The sequence below is a fragment of the Piliocolobus tephrosceles genome, chromosome 7, assembly GCF_002776525.5.
Source record: "Piliocolobus tephrosceles isolate RC106 chromosome 7, ASM277652v3, whole genome shotgun sequence".
Taxonomy (NCBI): Eukaryota; Metazoa; Chordata; class Mammalia; order Primates; family Cercopithecidae; genus Piliocolobus; species Piliocolobus tephrosceles.
The window spans coordinates 104,488,879-104,507,244 of NC_045440.1; the positions used below are offsets into that span (position 1 = coordinate 104,488,879).

The 18,366-nt window shown below is 50.7% G+C and overlaps 1 long non-coding RNA gene across 4 annotated transcripts in view; it reads left to right on the forward strand.

Moving 5' to 3' along the window:
- Positions 1–1,937: 1,937 nt before the first annotated feature.
- LOC111520905 overlaps positions 1,938–18,366 on the forward strand; it is a 52,279-nt gene continuing 35,850 nt past the window's right edge. For all 4 annotated transcript variants that reach the window (XR_002724793.1, XR_002724795.1, XR_002724792.1 and 1 more), the window contains exons 1-2: positions 1,938–2,035; positions 3,151–3,305. This is a non-coding gene — a long non-coding RNA (uncharacterized LOC111520905). The remainder of the gene's footprint in view (positions 2,036–3,150; positions 3,306–18,366) is intronic.

Sequence of the window (18,366 nt, forward strand, 5' to 3'; positions counted from 1 at the left end):
TCATCTGGCATGTTTGAACCTTAGTTTCTTTATCTATGAAATGGAGAAGATAACAGTCCCTCTCTGACAGCACTATAATGAGAACTAAATGAGACCGGGTGCGGTGGCTCATGCCTGTAATCCCAGCACTCTGGGAGGCCAAGGCGGATGAATCACCTGAGGTCAGGAGTTTAAGACCAGCCTGGCCAGCATGGTGAAACCCTGTCTCTACTAAAAATACAAAAATTAGCTGGGAGTGGTGGCGGGCACCTGTAATCCCAGCTACTTGGAAGGCTGAGGCAGGAGAATTGCTTGAACCTGGGAGGTGGAGGTTGCAGTGAGCCGAGATCATGCCACTGCACTCCAGCCTGGGTGACAGAGTGAAACTGTGTCTCAAAAAAAAAAAGAACTAAATGAGATGAGGCATTGTAGTAAGGTTCTCCAGAGAAACAGAACCAACAGCATGTATCTACGATATAGAGAAGGGGTGGGGGAGAAATGTATTATAAAGAATTGGTTCATGCTATTATGAAAACTGACGAGTCCCAAGATCTCCAGTTGGCAAACTGGAGACCCAGGAAAACTGATGTTTTAATTCCGGCTCCAGTCTGAAGGCCTAAGACCCAGGAGGGTCTTGAAGGTGTGAGCTCCCAGCTAAAGGCCGGAAAAGATGATGCCACAGCTCAAAGCAGTCGAGGAGGAAAAGTTCCTTCCTACTCAAGGGAGGGCAAACCCTTTTGTTTTATTCAGGCCTTCGCCTGATTGGATGAGGCCTGCCCGTATTAGGGAACATGATCTGCTGTGCCCCGTCTACCAATTCAAATGGGAATCTCATCCAGAAACAGCCTCACAGACACACCCAGAATAATGTTTGGTCAAACGCCTGCGTATCCTGTGGCTCAGTGAAGTTGACACATAAAATTAACCATCACAGACATGTGAAGTGGTTAGCACAATGCTTGACAGATAATTACTGTTAATTGCTATTATTAATAATTATTATCACTTGAAGACAGCACTCTAATTTCCTCCCTGATCTTGCAAGTGGAGAAAGCCCTAGGATCATTCAAGGCACTTCTCTAATGGATTCTGCAAATTATCCTACAAATAGCACCACCCTGGATATTTCTTTTCGCTCCTCTTTATCCAGTCCTTCCAGGCAAGCCTCTTTGTCCCCAGTGGACAAAAGTGGTGACAGCAATTTTGCCCCATCATATACTGTTTCCAAAGCATGTTCTAGGAGTTATCTCATTTAACACTGGCCTCTGCCTTTACGAACTTTCCTCAGCTACTTCTCAGACTGAGTGACAAACTGAGCCACGTCAGTGGGCACAACCAAGTTGGACAAGCCAGAAAGGCAGGCGAGTTGGGCACCAGCTCTTGCCTTATGAGATATAAATCTCAGCCACATGTGAACATGCTGTACAATTACTCTTGCACCTGTGCTGTAATTGGGCTTTAAAAAGCAACTCTCATTTCTTCTTGGAGAAGAGTGCAGTGCCTTGGCTACCACCTGCCTCCTGCCCCAGCCTGGAGGCTGAAACTGTCATGTGGCTGCAGACCTGTGCTCACCAGTGCTCTTCCAGACACCTGCCCCTGCAAAGGAAGGGATGGGGCTGAGGTGCCTGAGTTCCAAGAGATACCTGGAAACAGGGCACATGGAGGCTCCAGGTGTAGGCATGTAGGGGTGATGACAGCAGCCGGGGAAACTCAGAGCTAATCCCTACCTAAGGCTGCATCTCTTCACTAGGGCCACTTTTCCCTGGGTGTCTCTACCTGGTGAGCAGCCAGATCCTAACAGCAGGGTGCTGACTGGACAGCTCTCCCTGGGTGCTGGAGAGATGGACACAAAGGACACACATGATGGGGAGGGAACCAGGAATGGTCAGAGTCATTTCCTAAGGAAGCAAACTATGACGTGTCAGAAGAAGGCTGGTTAGGCCTTGAGTAGGGGGAGGGAAGTGCAGCAGAGACAAGTTCCTAAGTGCAAGTGTCTTGAGACAGGAAGAGGCTCCCTGAAGAACTGAAGGAAGTCCTTTCCTTGTGGCTGGCACAGGTGAGCAGCAGCAGGAGCGGAGGCCAGGAGGTAGATGGAGTGACTGTGTGGGTTTTCAAGCTCTGGTAGGGGGCCCTTTGCTCCTGAGACCATGGTAAGCCACCAAGGGCCCTGACAGCGGGAGAGGCTGTGACCAGATGTTTTATGTTTATGATTCTTTATTCTTTCCAATAAAAGCTGCCTCTCCTAACACCCAGCACCACAGGCCAGCATGCACTGAGCACTCACTCTGTGCCAGGCAGTGTGCTAAGTACTCTACTTGCATCAGCCCCCAATTCCATGGGGCTCTGCCACACATCCAGAAAGATGCCAGGGCCCCATTTTGTCCTGGTCCTTTCCGGTCTCCTCCTGCTCCTTTGCAAGGAAGCGAGGGGCGATTTTTAGTTCCCTAGATGTTAGGGTAGGTGAGACAGATGCACCCCCTTATGATCTCGTATCTAACAGACTTAGAATCAAAGATTTTCAGAGCCAGAGGACCCCTGACATTCACCCTAAACAAGCTCTCACCTGCTGCCTGGGCCCACCCTTCTAAAAGCCCCTATGGGGTCTGCAGACCAATAGAAAACATCTCCCTGGATTCAGTGCTTAGATGCAGTGGCCACAAGAGATGCCCTAATCCTCCCGCCCTCAATGGCAGACCGGATTCCTCCCCTCGTGGGGACCGAGGCTGCCTGGACAGCTGACCCCAAGGGCGCAGGTGTCTAAATAAGGGGGTGGGGGAACTCAGCCAGGGCTGTGCAAACTCATCAGTCAGTCAAGTCGCCCCCCGACTTGGGGAGCAGTGAGTGAGGTGTGAGGAGAAAGTCATGAGCTACTCCTCCCTCGCTTCACAGAGTGCAGAAGCACCTACTTCCAAGCCAGGTGGGAAGGCTGGAAGAGCTGGTGAAGGGTGTCCCCTAACAACTACTGATTGTTGAGAAATTACACAGCACTTGGCACTTGATAAACACAGGCCTTATCCTAATGATGATCCACCCTACAGGTGAGGACACTGAGGCTCAGAATGGGCATCTAGTCCCAGTCACATACCTCTCAAATGGCAGAGCTGGGGTTTGAACCTAGAGTCGTCTGTGTTCCAGAGCCTCTGCTGTATGTGACAATATCATCCCTTCCAGAGATGCAGAGTGGCCTGGAATTCTCTGGGGAAAAGAAACCCAAGCAGAGGTATTGTTTCTATGGTTCAGAGTCATCCGGTTTTACCGACGACTAGCAGCCTGCCCCAACTGGCTAAATACATGCCAACAACGGACTGCTGAGACAGCACTGTGTGGTAATGTAATGGGTGCTCAAAGCATCCTTTATTCTGTTCACACCCAACTGCAAATTGGTCCTAGCCACCCCCAAGTCCTACCGAGGCTGGCGAGGCAAGCCTTGCTAGTACCAACTTACAGGTTATGCTGGGCCCTAAATGGGAGGTGGTTACAAAAATGGCTTCAATAATATTTTGACTTTCAAAACACTAGTTGAGCATCCCTAATCTGAACACTGAAAATCCAAAATGCAAAACTTTTTGAGTGCCGACATGCTCAGAGGAAATTCTCATGGGAGCATTTCGAATTTCAGATTTTCCAATTAGGGCGGCTCAACCAGTAAGTATAATGCAAATACTCCCAAATCTGAAATCTGAAACATGTCTGATTCCAAGCATTTTGCATGAGGGATATTCAGCCTGTATGACCCTGAAGTGGGTCTTGTAAAGTAGTGAACTGCATGTCATTTGGAAGTATCCAACAGATGCTGGATGTTACCAGGGATGTGGCAGAGGGCCTTCCTGTGTATTCAGGTGGGGCAGACTAGATAGCATCTATGGTCTGCACAGAACAAATGTAGGAACTGGCGTGTGTGTGTGTGTCTATGTGTGTGCCTATCTGTGTGCTGGACTAGGGGAAGGCTGGGATCTGGGAGGGTCTTCAGTGCCTTCCCTAACTTCAACTGTTAACAATTCTGCTTTAATTTATTTTATACTGGAGGTCTGCTGCCAAAACCCGCCTGAAAATCACTGGTATAGGGGAATGATGGGCTATTGAAGAATTCTAAGCAGAAAAAGTACATGGTATGGTTTGCATTTTAAAATGTCCCTCTGCATGGTGGGGTGGAGAGTGGATGGGAGGGAAGCAAGAATGGAGGTGGCGAGGGCAACCGGGTGGCGACTGCAGCACCCACAGCAGCCAGAACTAAGGCAGTGGTGGGGAGAAAGGGCAGAGTTGAGAGTTATTTTGTAGGTAAAATGTGGGGGGGGTGTGGTAGTTCCTGGTACATGCCAGATGAGGAAAAGGAGGCATCCTGTTAAGCCATAGGTGCTTGTTGGGAGGACGGTGCTATGAGTCGCTGAGCTGGAGGACACAGGCAGGAGCAGTTTCTAAGAGAAGGGGGTGAGCTGTGGTTTGGGCATGTGTGTATGAGGCTCTGTGGGACGCTCCCAGTCAAGACAGCAAACTGGCAGCTGCAATTTCAAGTCCAGACCTCAACAGAGAACTCTGGGATCTAGACACAAATTTGAATTTTTGGTATATAAATGGCACTTAAACATGCATGAATGGAAGAGGTCACCAGGGAGGGAAAGTATAGCTAGAAAAGGGCCCAGGAATGAGCCCTGAGAAACCCCAGCATTACGAGGGGGCTGGCAAAAGAAGCCACAAAGTCAGCATGTGTGAGCAGACCACTGGAGCAAAGGGGCTAAAGCCCAGGCAAAAGGAAGGCTTGGTGAGATTCAGATTGTGGGACATCAGCGTATAGGATGAGATGAAAACAAAGGGAGTGGACAGGAGTGAGAAGAACAGTGGACCCCGGAAACATCAATGTGTCAGGAGAGTAGGAAGAAGAGACCTAGAAACAGATGGTGAAGGATCAGCCAGAGAAGTTTGAGGGGAATAAGGACAGAGTATAGTCTCAGAAGCTGGATCCATTAGGATACTTTGACTGCATGTAATGGGATAGCTGACTAAAACTGGTTTATCTAATAGGAACATTTATTCTTCTGTAAGACATCTAGAAGGAAGCAGTTCCAGGGCTGGGTCAGTTCCTTATAAGCCAGGCTTCACTTGGGCTTTTTCTCGTGTTTGCAAGATGGCTGCAGCAGCATCCAACATCACACTTTCACCAATAATGTGGCTTTCTCCTTGCGTCCCTTCTTCCCCTTTATCAGGAAATAAAATATTTCCCAGAAGCTCTCTAAGGTAGACTCTCCCTTAGATCTCATTACCCTGTCCTACTGCAAGGAGGCTGGGAAAGTGAATAATATTTCAGCCTCTGTAGTAGAAACTGAGCTCCCACTGACAGAAGGTAGGAAAAAGGCTGGCATTTGGAGGGCAACTAACAGGACCTGTATCCAGAGCCCTTAGAGCAGAGAGGCTCCAGAAGGAAGGGGCGGTAAACAGCTCCACTAGGGCAGCAGGGGTCAGTGACATGAACACAAGTGATCTAATAATATGAGGTGGAGAGAATGCTGGCTAAGGCAGTTCCAAGAGATTGGAGAAGACATGGAAACTGAATTAAAAGTGAATTGACGAGTGGCCAGGGATAATGAAGTGGAATGGACAGTGTAGACCAGTGGTTCTCAATGGTGGGAGATTTTGTCCTACAGGGGGCATTTGGCAAGGTCTGGAGACTTTTTTCGTTGGTTGTCATAACTTGAAGTTGTCAACAACTGTATCATCTGGGTTGGGGGCATTATAACATCTTAACATCTGTCCTTATTGGGGAATGATCACAACTGTCACTACTGGCATCTAGAGCCCTTTGGTCTTCTTCTAAATGGAAAGGAATGCATCTCCTCTGGGTAGAGGCCAGAAATGCTGCTCAATGTCCTACAGTGCCCAGGAGAGCCCCCACAGCAAAGAACTTCTGGTGCGAAGTGTCAGGAGTGCTGAGGTTGACAGATCCTGGTGCAGACTTTTTTTTTTCAGTAGGTTAGGCTGAATAGGAAGGCAGATTAGGCAGGGAAGTCCGGAGGGGTAACAGGGCATGTTCATGGGCGGGAAGGGGCTAGTGATGCTGACGGATCGTGGGTGAATGGGACCCTGGACAGCCAGGAGCAGGTGAGCTGAGGGCTGCATTGAGGGGAGGCCTTGAACAGGAAGAATTCCTGTGGCACTGGGATGGAAGGAGAGAAGACAAGAGTGGGGAGTGTTTGTATGCGTGGAGCTGAAATGTGCTCAATCATCTGGAAGAAGAGGGGGCAAGGCCGACTCGCCGGGTGTCAGAGGAGATATCAGAGGACAGAGGAAACAGTGGGGAAGTATGTCAAGGGGAATGACGAGAGTGCAGGCCATGCATGGGAAAGAAGTGTGGAGCAAGTAGAGGGCTGAGGCTCGAGGCTGGAGTCTGTGCTGGTCACAGTCCTCATGGCCACATGATTTTCTCAAAACTGCTCAGCACCTGGGGCCCAGTAAGGGGATGGTGCATCATGGGACTGCTGGGTAGGTCAATGGCTGAGTGTGCAACCCTGAAAGGAGCTGAGAGAAGTGATGGGAAAATGGTTCAGGTGCTCAGCCCTGTGGCCTGGGCCCTGGGTAAGTCATTTAAACTCTCAAGACTTCACTTTCCTCGTCTGAAAAGGGCTTCATGATACCATTTCTCTCTCTACCTCGTGGGGTGGTCATGAGGTTCAAGTGAGAGTTTTTGAGAGGAGTAAACTATGACGCCTTCCCTAAAGGCTAGTTATTATTATTAGTCCTCGGCAGAGTGAATGACCAGGACCTTCATGGTCATTTTCATTAAGCACCTGTTGCCTCCAACCACCTTCTCAGCTTCCATGTGCTCAGAACGAAGAATTTCTGTTCTTGTGTGGCAGATAGACAAATGGCATTATGCCAGGACACATGGCAAGTTTGCAAATCTTCACTCTGCATCGTCGGAGTACTTGCTGCATGAGGGGTTCTCCTACTGCGCCATCCCTGTCCCCAGGGGCCAGGCTTCTTTTTACCTCTTGTCCAAGTTTATTGTGCACAACCGTTTGATGAGCACTTGCAGGAGAGAAGCTGTCTTCATTGCCACCTGCTAAGGAATGTAATTAGAACTCAACCAAAACCAAAAAGACCCATGGAATGATCAGAGAGAGAAGAGTGAGAAAAGGGGACGGGGAGTGAAGAGAAGCTGGAGCACCAAGTGGCAGAGTTGAAGCCAGAAGATGAGGACAGAGGAAGAGGTGACTGTTTGGCAGAGGTGGTTGGTTAGCAGAGGTGGCTGCTTAGCCGAGGTGGCTGCTTAGCAGAGGTGGTTGGTTAGCAGAGGTGGCTGCTTAGCTGAGGTGGCTGCTTAGCAGAGGTGGTTGGTTAGCAGGACTCCTTCCAGCGGGCTTTACCACAGATGCTCTCAATTTCTCAGACTCGACTGAGTCCTGGTGACAGGTAGTGGGAACCCAGGCCAAGGCAGTGGCAGGAGAAGGGATGGAGACAACCAGGAAAGACGCTGGGAGAAGAAGCTATTGCCCTTGCAGTATCATGACTGGAGTGTCCAGGAGACCAGAAATAGGATCACCAGTGCAAGCATCACTTTAAGAAGGGGGCTCAGACTGGTGATCATTACTGTCTTGAGTTTTTTGCCTTAAATTTGTGTAATAACAATAGCAGCCACCATTTATTGACCATCTATCCTGTGCCAGATGCATTAACTACAATAGCTTATTTAACCGTAAGCTGTCAGGTAGGGACCAGCATTTCCCTGGCAGACAGGGCCACTGGAGCTCAGGGAGGCCACATGACTCGCCCCAGGCCCCAAAGCCAGTGAGAGACACACCCAGCTCAGAGGCTTCACAGCCTGTGTTCCTGTCCCTGTGCCACATCATTAATATTACTAGCAGGGTTCTCTGGAGTAACACCCAACTCCTTGTTTCTTTCTCCTCATGTATTAGCTTAAGTTCTTCCCAGAGCTTGGGCCTCCCCTAGACATTCCGGGGGCCACAGAGCATGGCCAATAATTGCCGTCACCCCAATTTCTTAGGAGCATTTTTGAAGAGAATAGCACATTAGTTAAAACTGAATGTACATTTCAATAGCACATTCACAGGCCCTGAAACTGTTAATAGAGGAAATACTTTTGAACAGAGAACTTTCACGTCATTCTCTCTACAAGCCATTCATTCCTTTCTCCATATATTCATGTATTATTTATGTATTCAGTACACAATAATGGCTAATAATTTGGGTTCTGGAGCCAGGCTGCCTGGATTCAAGTCCCCATTTTTGAGCTTTATGAACCTAATCTTTCTGTGTGTCAGTTTCCCTGTCTGAAAAATGGGAATAACACCTCCGAGGGTTGAGGTGAGGGTTAAGTGGATTAGCATACTTAAAACGCTCCAAACAGCTCAGTAAATGCTAATATGCCAGGAGATAGCAAGTCCTATGGGGGACAGTTCCTGCCCTTGAGATGCTCACAGTTCAAGGAGGGGGTCAGGGATGTTCTATCCACCCCACTTACCAGCCAGGACAAGGACAGGATAAGGCCAGACGTCCTCAGCCTCTCCAAGGACTTTTTGTTTGGACGAACGGAGGCAAGATGGTGCACTTCCGGGTTCTTCTTCACCACCAACTCTTCCCGCGCGCGAAAATGCAGCCGGCGCCTGGGAAGGTGCAGATCAACTGGGCATGCGCCAGGTGACGTCAATCCAAAGAGACCAAGATTTCCCCGGTCGCCCCTGGGGACCCCCCCCCCCCCCCCCAACACGCCCGTGCCCCGACTATTGCCCTCCCACTCCTAGAAAAGCCACTCTTGGCCAGGGTCCCAGGCGGACTTCCCAGCTTCCCTACTGCTGTCTGGACTGTGGGAACTCCCTCGGAGAGCTTCACTGTGGCGGGGGGGGGGGTGCTCTGCTGGCCTTCTTTGCCGGAGGCCAACAGACCTCTTCCCCACACCTTAAGTGACCAAAAATAAATGTGCAGTTTTGCTCCTACACTTGCCTACCCGCTGGTTCTTTTGCGCTTGTTCGGCTGGTCTTAGAAAAACAAATCACTTTTCTTTCCCAGGCAGGTGCCACAGCCTTGGAGCTGGAGCCCAGAGTGGCAGAGTGCTGCTTTTACAGATGGGCAGCCTATACAGGTTCCGCCTTGGGCAGTCAGCTCCAGTCCCCAAGCCTGAAGGCCTGTTTGAGGCCATGCAGCAGTATGCATTCCTCTGACTAGATTCTTCTCCCCTGAACCCAGAAACACCTGCCTGGTTGAGGTAGGAGAGGTTTTTAGGATGCTGAGGTTTGGCCCTAACGAGGGCTCATCTCCCCAGGGAGGCTGGCTGATGATCAAGTCCTAGCACTTGCAGTGCTGACCCCAGGCACCTCACAGCACAAGGCAGAGCCCAAGAAGAAAAGTCACAGCCGTAAGTAGGGCACTGGCCTGGGCTTTGTCGTTCGCTAAAGACATCCGCTGGCCCCAGTGCTTTGTGCCTTTGGATCTGGCTGTTGCTCCATTGAGGCGACAGCCTGTGATCTCTTCCTTTTGCTGGAGCTTGAACAGAACAAGGCTGGAGTCTCATTTGTCTGTCTGAGACTTTTAGAGCCAGGCAGCCTGAAAAAATGAAGGGACAAAAGCAGCCGGACAGCAATTAGGTAATGCCAGCTTGCCTGCCAGGCCCCCGCATGGAGCTACCCTGGAGTTCACTAGGGAGAGCAGACATGTGGATTCTGGGGCTGGAGGGGTCCCAGCATGCACTAGGGGAGCAACTAGGGTGTGCTGGGGTGGAGGAACTCTAGGAAGTGGCCAGTGACCTAACTCTCTGAGCCTCACCTGTACAATGGGGTGGAAAATGACAATCACACCAGGGGGTATAAGGCCTTCACCCAATCCTACTGTGATCACAGGTGACATGACAGGTGGTCAGTGATGCCCGGCCCCTTCCCTGTCTAGTGTGCCTCCAGGGCAGCTTGCTCGCAGAGCAGCTCTGACTCCCCTCCTCCTGTGCTGTGAGCTGGGAAGGCCTCTCTCCACGGCTCTCCGGGCTGCAGAGAGCCCCTCTCCTGGCAGCAGTGTCCTCTGGAAATGGCAAATGTTCCTCCCCCACAGCTGCTTCCTCCCTCTTAGTTTCCCTCTCAGGTTCTCTCTTGTGGACAAACGAAATACTTTGCTTATTCATCTCTGAATTTTCTCCTAGGCCACTCCTCCTATCAAAAAAAAATCTTCACTGGCGGGCACAGTGGCTCATGTTTGTGATCCCAGCACTTTGGGAGGCCAAGGCAGGAGGATTGCTTGAGCTCAGGAATTTGAGACCAGCCTAGGCAACATAGTGAGACCTCTACTAAAAAAAAAAAAAAAAAAAAAAAAAATATTAGTTGGGTATGTGGTGGCATGTGCCTGTGATCCCAGTTACTCAGGAGCCTGAGGTGGGAGGACTGGCTGAGCCCAGGAGGTCGAGGCTGCAGTGAGCTGTGATGGTGCCACTGCACTCCAGCCTGGGTGACAGAGTGAGACCCTGTCGCCAAAAAAAAAAAAAAAAAAATCTTTACCAAAGTCCTAGCCCTTTCCTCCTGCAAAGTTCAACTCAACAAACTCCCTCTCAGGACAGACCTCAGCCCCAGGTCTGTTCTTCAAATATCTGCATCCCTTCTCTGCAACCATGCATTATTTGAGTGTTTTGGGGTTTTGTTGTTGTTGTTGTTTGTTTGTTCGTTTGTTTGTTTGATGCCCAGGAGCTCTCTGGTCCTGAGTTTAAGTTCTGGCTGCACAATTTATTGATAGACTGTGGGCAAGTCACTTAACCCCTGTAAACTCAATTCCCTCATCAAAAAATCATTTATAGAAGTGTTTCCCCCCTGTTGTCTCAGCAGCTCTTCAGGATAGTCCTATAACCTGGCAATCTTGAGAAAGTCCTGCTTTACAAATGAAGAGACGGAGCTTTGAGAAGTTATGCTGCTGTTCTGGAACACATGGCTAGTGACAGCACCTTGACATGAGTCCAAACTTCCTTTTCTATGGGGTCAAGGGAGAATCCTTTTTCATTTTGCTTCTCAAAGCTGTTGTGAAGATCAAAGGACATCTTCATTTGTTTATTCAACAAACATTGAGGCCACAGTGTGCCAACCTCATCTCTCAGAACAAAGGGTTCCATCAGCTATAAGGATCTGGGCAGACATGAGCTGAGGGTCGGGGCACCATGCCCCAAGCAGGGAGCCCTATAGGTCCTGGCAGAGTGACCCAGGCTGTAGCACAGCACCTAGCACAGGGTGGCTGCAGCCTCAGCCCGGTGATGAGCAGTCCTCTTCCCTCTTTCCAGGCCTCTCTTCCTAGGCCCCTCACACTTCATTCTTACAACCACCCTGTTTGGGAGACATCATCAGCCACATCTTACAGATGAAAGGAATATGGATTCCGGAGGGCAACGGTTACCCGGGAAGCTTTAAAAGCCCAATGCTTAGGCTGAATCTCAGACCATTAAATGGGGAACTGGGAGTGGGGAGAAGGGGTGGGCCCAGGCACTAGTATTCCTTTTACAACTATCCACCCAGTTCCAAGTGCAGCCCAAGAGGAGAGCACTGGCTTAGTGACTGGGCATCTGCAGGGACTTCTGACAGATGCAGGGGATGAGTCCAGAAGCTGAGCAGTCAGCTTGCAAATTGTCCAGGTCCCTCGATTTCTCTTTCTTGAAGGCAGTGTCAGGGAGGCAGTGCTGTGGGGGAGGCAGTGTGTTTGGGGTGGTTCTGGAGCTCCCCTCTCACTCGCCTCTGGCCTTTTCTAGCTGGGTGACCTTGGGCAAGTTGCCTTAACAATCCCAGCCTGTGCGTCTCAGGGGTTTACTGGCGGCATTTGAGTAAAGCAATTGGTACCTATCAGAGGCTTCATAAGTATTGGTGTTTGCCTCTCTTCTTTTTTTTTTTTTTGAGACAGAGTCTCTGTCACCCAGGCTGGAGTGCAGTGGCATGATCTCAGCTCACTGCAAACTCCACCTCTCGGGTTCAAGAGATTCTCTTGCCTCAGCCTCCCAAGTAGCTATCGCGCCTGGCTAATTTTTGTACATTTTTAGCAGAGACGGGTTTCACCATGTTGGCCAGGTTGCTCTTGAACTCCTGACCTCAGGTGATCTGCCTGCCTGGGCCTCCCAAAGTGCTAGGATTACAGGTGTGAGCCACTGCGCCTGGCCAGTTGCCTTTCTTCTTTTCCTCCACTTCTGCTGCCCAAGTTTGGGCCAATTCTGTTTATTCACATCTGCACCAAAGGAAGTGAAATCCAGCTCATTTTTCCTTCTTATTGGTAGCATTGCCCAAGGGCTGGAGGGACCATGGGAATGGGCAGGGAGGAGCTTTGAGATGTGAGTGGAGTCCTGCTATCCACAATATGCAGCCTCCAGCACTGGCTGTTTCTTTTCCAAGTGTGGTCCAAGTCTGGGTGTGGAGAGTAAAATGAAGTAGAGACAGTCTCCTCTGGGCCAGAGGTGCTTGCTAAGTGCTGGAGCTTCTTTAGTGGGGTGAGGGCAGTGGTCATCTTTCTCTGTCCTTGGAAGTAAGTTTGAGAAGCAAGAATTAAGGGCTGCCTGGAGGGTCGGCTGGCCAATACGCACCCAGATATGATAGCTTCACCCCCAGAGGCAGGGTTACTCCAAGGTGAAGCTTAGCACAGAACCTGGTGCACAGTGGAAGGTCTGCCAATGCCTGCCTTGAAGGAGTATTCTGTGTGCTTTTCTTCCCGTTTTCCCCCAGCTCTTTGTGCAGGACTTCCTCCCAAGTCTGTTAGAGGCATCCTTATTGTCTCAAGAAGTTCAGAGTTTTACAGGTCTCTGATCATTGTCTTAGTGAGCTTGATCTGCCATAACAAAATATTATAAACATCAGGAAAGGCATTTATTTTTTCATGGATCTGGAGGCTAGACAATCCAAAATCAAGATCAAGATGCCAGGAGGTCAGTGTCTGGTGAGAGCTCTCCCCTTGGGTAGCAGATGGCTTCCTTCTCTGAGAGAGAGAAGAGAAAGAAGAGAGACAGGAGACAGGCGAGTAAGAGGAGAGGAGAGGAAGGGAGGGAAGGAAAGGGGAGGGGAGGAAAGGGGAGGGGAGAGAGAGAGAAAGAGTGTCCAAGCTCTGAGATCTATTCTGATAAAGGCACTAATCCCATCATGAGGGCCCCACCCTCATGACCTTGCCTACTTTATGAGGGCCCTACCCTCACGACCTTATCTACTCCTAACTACCTCCCAAAGACCTCATCTCCAAACACCATCACACAGAGGTTAGAGCTCAAACATATGAATATGGAGGGAGTAGGGGCCACAATTCACTCCATAGCAAGAATCAAAAGGGAAGGCTTGAGGGATATGTGGTATGGAGTATTTTTTTTTATCATAACAATAGACTAGAAAGACAAGAGACAAGAATGAGACTTCACTGCCCTCCCCCACACTACTGCTGCTGCCTCCACAAATACTCCGGCCCCAAAGACAAGGAGGGTTACCTGGAGGGATGGGGTGGGGAGGAGACAGTTTGGAGAAGGTTAGAGACAAGAGACTAGAGTAGAAAGGGGCGGGAGAGGAGAGGGGAGAGAGAAGGGGCAAGGAGGAACAAGTCTGTGTGAGAAGAGTTGCCACACACATGGGCCAGTGTCAGGCTCCCAGCCAGCTACCAGGCCAGTGTGGAGGCTAAACCCAAGTCCTCTGGGAGGAGCCAATGCTTGCAAACCATTCCCCTGCCTCCAGGGGGCGTTGCTTAGCCCCAGGCTGGGGAACCACATTGAATTAATTCAAGTAAAGTGTTTACACTAGTTCATGGCACTTCCCTGGCTCTGAACATGCCTCTGTGCAAGACTGCCTGCATGTACCCTGTGGATCAGATACTTCCTTGCACCCAAGGCTTTTCCTAAGCCCCTCTGAACTGCCCCATATAAACACTGATTTTCAAGGGCTAGGAAAGCCATAAACTCTCTCAAAAATAAATAGGGCTGGAGGCAGTGTCTCATGCCTATAATCCCAGTACTTTGGGAAGTCAAGGCGAGTGAATTGCTTGAGCCCAGGAGTTCAAGACCTGTCTGGGCAACACGGCAAAACCTCTTCTCTACATTTTTTTTTTTTAATTAGCTGGGCGTGGTGGTACATGCCTGTAATCTGAGCTACTTGGGAGGCTGAGGTAGGAGGATGGCTTGAGCCTAGGAGGAAGAGGTTGCAGTGTGCCAAGATCACGCCACTGTACTCCAGCATGAGTGACAGAGTGAGACCCTGTCACAAAAAAGTTAAGTTAAATTAAATTAATAAATAGAAGAAAGCCTTTGCACCAAAAGTCAGGGTGCTAACAGGAAGGAAAAATCTCAGCCTCACTGCTCTGAGGGGTCAGGAGAGTAGGGAGCCCACCTCCCTCGTTATGTAATATTAATACATGTGATTATATAACATCAGCAGCACAGTATAGCAGTTAGGTACCCAGGCCCGGGAGCCAGACTGCCACCGTGTAGGTTCTGGCTTTGTCCCTTCCTGGCAGTGTGATCTTGGGTAAGTTTCTCAATATCTCTATGCCTCTGACTGGGCGCGGTGGCTCATGCCTCTAATCCCAGGACTTTGGGAGGCGGAGGCAGGCAGATCACGAGGTCAGGAATTCGAGACCTGCCTGGCCAACATGGTGAAACCCCATCTCTATTAAAAATACAAAAATTAGCTGGGCGGGGTGGCTGCAGCCTGTAATCCCAGCTACTCGGGAGGCTGAGGCAGGAGAATCACTTGAACCCAGGAGGTGGAGGTTGCAGTGAGCAGAGATCATGCCACTACCCTCCAGCCTGGGCGAAAGAGTGAGACTCTGTCTTGGAAAACAAACAAACAAACAGAAAACAAAAACATGTATTATATGTATATGTTTCCGTTTCCTCCCCTGAGAGATGGAGATGAAAGTAATCATTCCCATCTCATGAGGTGATAGCAAAAATTAAATGAATGAATTTAAGTAAAGTGTTTAGCTCATGGCACACATAGTTATTGCTCAAAAAAATGTTAGCCATTCTGAGCGTCCATGGGGGCACTCACGACTCATGCCTGACAGCCAATCAGGAGAGAGGAGGCGTATTCAAGGGCGGGGTTGCAGGCCTCAGCGGGAGAAGGCCTGAACCGAGATGGGGCAACCTTGGTACCTCGCCCCCCGTGCTGCAGTTTCCTCCTTTGTAAAGTGCGAATTACATAAAATAACACCTGCAAATCTCTTCATATAATATCCAACACGTAGTAAGTATAAGACAAATATTTATGTCTACATTTTTTCAGACAGGAAAACCGAGGCACAGAGGTTACAAACTTGCCCAAGTTCACACAGCTCAGGAAGTAGAAATGCTGAGATTTGAGCCAAGGCAGTCTGCCCCCAGAGACATCTGTGCCTGCACTTCAAGCGAATTGTTGAAAATGCAATTTATTTTTTGTTAACTTTTTTCATTGCGGGCTGTTAACAGGGTAAGATGACATTTGCCAAGCAAAGGGATAAATCTGTCTTAAATCTAATTTTCAGAGTTATTTTTTTTTCTCTGTCCTCTTTTGATAGACTAGCAGCCTTTAAACTAGAGATTATATAAAAATCCATTCGAGTTGGCTCCCATCTAGACATAATAGACCCTTCTGGGTGTTCATGTTTATTAGTGACTGATAGGCTTAAGTTACAACATATCCAGATCCACATACCATAACATCCCTGCACAATCAAAAGGTAGAAGAGTGTCAGCTGCTGCTGCTTATTTCGGGTGGTATTGGATAACATAAAAGTACAAAGAAAGCGTTTAGAAGCTCCTAGGGAACTGCTGTAGAGGTTTGGCCTGTGCTTAGAAACACAGACTTGAGGGCCTGGTGACCCTGGGTTGACTCCCACCTCTGCCAACTGCTAGCTGTGTCTCCTTGAGCAAATTCCTCAACTCCCTGTCATTCAGTGGTACCCATATGTGGTTAACACATCTGTGTTCATGCGATCTTCTACAAAAGCAAAACGAAGTGTACCAACCCCCTGCTGAAAAAAACCCCAGGGGCACTTATTAAATGCAGGTTTCATGGCTTTACCCAGTTCTGCTGAATCTCATCCTCTGGGAACAGCACTGCAGAATCTGCATTTCTGACAAGGCTTCCAGATGACTGCAGGTCAGCCGACTCAGCCTGAATCCCTATACCTCAGGCAGGTATGGGACTGGGGCAGCAGAGGAACCTTTTGGGCCATGCTGCTACAGGTCTGGCTTGGAGCTTTGCCTCAAGCCCCTGGATGGGTGACTTAAAGCAACGAGTCCCTTGGGGGTGGCATCCTCAGGGCTAGCGGCCGCTAGCTGGCTTTCTGCATGAGTGCCTGGGTGACCATCGTGACGGACTCGCACTGGGTGAGGGAGGCCTGACTTCCCTCTTCCCTAAAGGGCTTTGTAGAATAGAAGCCACCTTCCCCTGGCTTTTGTCCCTGCCACCGCATCTGACTCGCCAGCTTCAGGAAAGGGCCGCATCCTTCCAGACGGGACAGTGTGGCCGCCCGCGGGCTCTGCAGCCATGACTCAGCTCGGGAAGGCTAGCGCTCAGGCCTGGGGCCCGGGGCTGTGCGCGCACCAAACAAAGGAGCGCTCGCACGCGCCCTCCCAGGGCCGCGCCACACCTGGGAGCCGCCTCGCTCCTTTCCCTCCCGGAGCCGCACAGGCTGTTGCGGCGCAGGCTGGGCCAGCGGCTGCTGCAGTTGGCTCCGCGGTCGCCCCCAGCCGCCCCCGCCCTGTGAGTCACCCGCTCCCGGCCACGCCGCCGCCCAGCCAGCTCTCACGCCTCTGAGCCTGCGCGCACCGCTCGCCGAGCCGGCTTCCCTCGGCAAGGGGCGCTCGAAGCGGGCAGGGACCCCCAGAGGTCGCGGCCTTCCCTGGCTGCAGGACAGCCCGGGTTCCCAAGGAGGAAACCCCTGTCCCTCCGTCCCCTCGCGCGCACCTGCGGAAAGGACACCCAAACTGCCACCGTCCTGTCACTGTGTCTCCCCGCCTCCCTGATGCTCGTCACACCCTCCTCCGCTGGCTCTGTTTCGGGAGGGGTGGCAAGTCGCTGGTGGCCACCTCCCCCCACCTCGCCCCGCCCACTGCCTTCAGGATTTCCCCTTCTCCTGCCTGGCGCTTCTCTGAGGTGGCTGTCCATTAGAATCACTGGGAGATGTAAAAATTCCTGATGTCCAGACCAATGAACTCGGAGCCACGGGGGTGGAGTCCGGGCACCACTTGCATTTTGTAAAGTTCCCCAGCTGACTCCACTGTTCAGCCAGAGTGGCGAACTACGGACCCAGACCGAGGTTTCCCAAGCTTTGATGGGCTTTGAAATCCCCTGGGATCTTGTTTAAACACAGGCTCCCACTCAGTAGGTCTAGGGAGGAACCTAAGAGTCCGTATTTCTAACAAGCTCCCTGGTGATGCCACCGCTGCTGGGCTAAGGGTAACATTTGGAGCCACTCAACACTCGCTGGCCCTTTACCTCTCCTCTTGTGTGGAAATAGAGAGAGCGTGGGCGCTGCAGCAGATGGACAGGGGTTTGAATTCCCCCTCTGCCACTCGCTAGTTAGGCGGAATTGGGCACTGTTCTTTGTGTATAAAATGGGGGTGGGGGTGGGGAGCAACACTCACTGCAAGTTTCTGGTGAGGAGGAGGGGAGATTTTGCCTGGAAGGTTTCTGGTGCCCTGAGTCCTCCGTGAAGGTCAGCTGTACTGGATGCTTTTGCTCTCTAGTGGCCCTCTTGGCTGAGTTGGCCAGGACAGAAGCGGAGGAAGGAACCTTCCAGGCCCCCTCCTCTCTCCTAGGAAAACCCGGCTGAAAACCATCACACTCCACTGCCTCCCCGGGGGCTGGAAGGGAAGGGCGGTATTGCTGGGGTGTGGGAGCTGAGGGATGGGGGACCAAGAGCCTTGAGCTGCCCTGAGGAGGTTAGTGGGACTCTGGGGGCTCTGAAGTCCTGAGAAAACAGGTCTCCTGGGGCAGACGCTGAGGGTTACAGGGGAACCTGGCAGATGCTAAGAGCCACAGAAGGCCAGAGAGTAGGAGGCCACCTGGTCAGGAACCCAGGAGACACAAGGAAAGAGGGTGGAAGCAAGAGAGGGGACTGACTGTGTGTGGTGAGTCTCAGTTCCTCCTCGGAAATGTTGTAGCAGAGCGTTCATTGTGCCGATTTCCTGGAGGCCATCTGAGGCTGAATCTCACCCCTACTGCTCACTATTTGGGTGGCCTTGGGCAAGGAGACTTAAGCTCTCCAGTCCTCAATTTCTCCATCTGTAAAATGGAGTCATTATCACTGGTAACTCACAGGATGCTGTGAGGACTAAACAAGCCCTCAAGTCAGCAGCTGACACACAGTTGGCCTCCTCTAGGTGAAGATGATGATTCCCATTGGCATCATCAGATGGGCAACCTAAGGCTCAGAGGACTTAAGTAACACCCAGGTCTGTGCTCGCTTCTCTATCATGCA